The sequence below is a fragment of the Triticum dicoccoides genome, chromosome 4B, assembly GCF_002162155.2.
Source record: "Triticum dicoccoides isolate Atlit2015 ecotype Zavitan chromosome 4B, WEW_v2.0, whole genome shotgun sequence".
Classification (NCBI taxonomy): Eukaryota; Viridiplantae; Streptophyta; class Magnoliopsida; order Poales; family Poaceae; genus Triticum; species Triticum dicoccoides.
In genome coordinates this window covers 129,731,105-129,734,269 of record NC_041387.1, presented here as the reverse complement: position 1 = coordinate 129,734,269, position 3,165 = coordinate 129,731,105, and the positions used below count along the sequence as shown (strand labels likewise).

The following is a 3,165-nucleotide window of genomic DNA, read 5'->3' as shown; positions in this document are numbered from 1 at the left end:
CCAATGTTTTTGCTGCAAATCCTGGGTGCAATCGAACCACGTCTAAATAAGGAGTGATTTTTTATCATTTTTTTCTTTTCTCTCTTTTTTTCACAGAGCGAACCACAAAGCTATTTACAATGAACTGCATTCATCATAAAAAAGAATACAAACATTCCACTGCAAATTTATACTACATAGCAAGCACCACAAACTACGCCTAACACTAGTCAACTGCACTACGCCAAGCAAGATGTGCTGCTTGCTGTACATATATAAGAACGAAAGCTAGTACTGAACATAATTGCATTGTCACTTCTTCTGTACTATCACTGAAACAGATAGTAAAATTTCTATTCAGATCATCTACAGTCAGATAGCAAAAAAAAATTGTACTGTGTAAGCCAGTACTGAAGATAGCAAATTTTCCTTCAGTTGGTCTATAGTCAAATAGCAAATCAGATAGCAAAAAAATTGTACTTTGTAAGCCAGCACTGAACGAAATGAAATTGCTTAAAAACACCTAGTATTGGACAAAATGAGTTGATTACAAACAAGCAGTAACATAGAAGTTTTTGAACTCCACAAACATTTCTAAATTATTCAATTTTCTGAACATACAAATATGTATGGACATACTGGCACATCTTTCTCAATAGACTGATACATCTCTCTAAATCTTTCCAATTTCATATGAATTTCTTCTACTTCTGTCGCGTGCCCATCTCCACATCTATAGCCTTGTTCATGCGAGCTTCAACTTGGATTCGAGATTCCTCCAACTGTTTCTTCTCTGTTTTCAGACAATACATAGTATCACGCAATTTACTGAGCAGGGAATTCAGAAATGAAGTATTTGGATCATCATGCCACTCAAAGAACCTGCACTCCACACCCTGACATTGCATTGAACTCAGCAAACATTGCATTAAACCTGCAGTCCACAAACTATGCCGGAGATCAAGGTGTTGATGTCGTCGTCACTGGTGCGCCCATGACCTGCACCAACACGAGCACGGAACTACATGTCCACTGTGGCTGGACTGCACCACAAACACCCAGACTGAGCTCAAGGTGAGGCGTCTCGAAACATAGGTAGTTGTCGTCGGGATGAGAGGTGGTGGTAGCTCGGACTAGTAGCAGCCCCGTCAGGCGCGCTCTCATGAGCGAAAAAAGAGTAGCTCGTCTGTTGTGTAGAGAGGTTAGGGAAGGGAGGGAATCCCCGGTGGCAGTGGATGAACCACACGAGGGCGCCGGGCGCACTGCTCATGGGATCCGGCTGCACTGCACGTCTAAAATCCAAAAAGAAGATGAAAAAAGGCCCTTATGAACTGCATGGGGGTCGTCGGCAACACTGACCTTCATCACCATGGAATCCCAAGCAAGAGGGGAGCTGGTAGAAGGTCGCCACCACTATCTCTACTGCGCTCGAGCGCCATGACGGTGAAGATAGGGGGAAGAGCACCCGCGGGATCAGAGTGGCAGTAGTGCCCGAGGCAGGGGACAACGAGAGATATCCTGGAAGGGGAATCCACGATGAGGAGCTCTCTAGGGGGCGTGGCTTGGCACTGGGGCGGCCGCCGCCGAGGGGCTTGGATGTGCGCATCGGGCGGCCCTGGACGTGGTCAGCGAAGGCAGGAATTGACGAATCCTGCATGTCGGCGCGTGGCGTTGTTGTACATGGGCGGCCGCGCATCAATGGGATCCGAACATGGGCAGCCAGCACTCCTCGACCTCTTCAGCTCAGATCCAGGAGGTTTGGCGCGGGCACCATGGCCTGTGGCCGGGAGGGTGAACGCAGGCGGCGGCCGGAGGCCAGGAGACTGGGCGCAGGCGGCGACGCGGTCGAGGGTCAGGAGGTTGGGCGCAGGCGGCGATGCGCCCAGGGGCAAGAAGGTTGGGAGCGGGCGGTGGCTTTGCCGGGCGCCAGCAGGGAAGGAAGGTGGCGGAGGGCGGCATTGGGGAGGGAGGAGGCGTCCGACGGCTTGAGGAGAGGAGGCGGGTTGTGGTTGGGCAGGCCGCCGCCGGTGGCCTATGGGCACGGCGAGAGAGTGGATCAGGCTATGAGAAGAGAGATGGGTAGGTGGGCTGGAGGTGGGAAGGGGAGAGAGAATGGCTGGGCCGGTGGGTGTGGGTTCTTTTTAGTCTCGGTGATGCTTTGTTTTGGTACGGAGGTGTTAGCAGAATAAGCAGGTTTGGTGTGCAGAATAACACTGTTAAGGGTGTTATCATAATAGACCCACCATATATATATATATATATATACTAGATATGTCTTCAGAGATATCGAATACTTACTGGAGAGGCCGGATACGCGACGTTGATGCCGATATCTTCGGTCTCCATGGGCCAACTGCTCTTCTGCGCCTTGAAAAGCAGTTTCCCCATTCCCTCGTGCGTGGTGCCGAGGAAGTGCTGTAGCGTCCGTGGATCCTTCGGCTTGAATTCCCACATGGGGGAAGTCCAACGCTGGCAGGGGACAACACGGCGGAAGAGCATGATCTGGACCACATTGGTTAGACCAACGTTCTTCCCCAGCATGTTGGTAATGCGCGTTTGTAGCGCCAACACCTCCATATGGGACCCCTAGTCGAGGCCCTTCGTGTTCCAGGAGGTGAGCCTCATGGGGGGTCCAGATCTGAACTCCGGAATGGCCACCCACTTAGTGAGGCACGGCTCGGTGATGTAGAACTACTCCTGTTGCCAGATCTTCATGGTCTCCACAAAGGCCCCCTTTGGCCATGTGGTGTTCGGCAGCTTGCTAATCATAGCGCCACCATAGTCCGTGTGCTGCTCGTCGACCACCTTCAGCTTTACGTTGAAGACCTTGAGCCATAGGACGAAGTGTGGGTGGAGGCGGAGGAGAGCCTCACACATTACTATGAATGTCGATATGTGGAGGAATGAGTTTGGGGCTAGATCGCAGAAATCTAGCCCGTAGTAGTACATGAGTCCGCGGACGAATGGGTGGAGTGGAAAACCTAGCCCTCTAAGGAAGTGGGGAAGCAAGACGACCCATTGGCCGGGCTCCGAAATGGGAATGACTTGACCTTCAGGGGGAAGCCAGTGCTTGATATCGGCGGTGAGGTACCCCGCACTCTGGAGATCTATTATCTCTTTCTCTGTCATGGAGGAGGCCTCCCACTTGCCTTTGGAGCCAGCTCCGGCCATGGTTGGAGTATGTGG

The 3,165-nt window shown here is 51.5% G+C and overlaps 1 long non-coding RNA gene across 1 annotated transcript; it reads right to left on the bottom strand.

The window, feature by feature from the left end:
* Positions 1-540: 540 nt before the first annotated feature.
* Positions 541-2,105, bottom strand: LOC119295433. Its single transcript, XR_005144023.1, has 2 exons — positions 1,339-2,105; positions 541-1,271 (listed from the first exon to the last, which is right to left on the bottom strand). It is a non-coding gene; the product is annotated as an uncharacterized LOC119295433 (long non-coding RNA).
* Between the last annotated feature and the right edge of the window lie 1,060 nt (positions 2,106-3,165).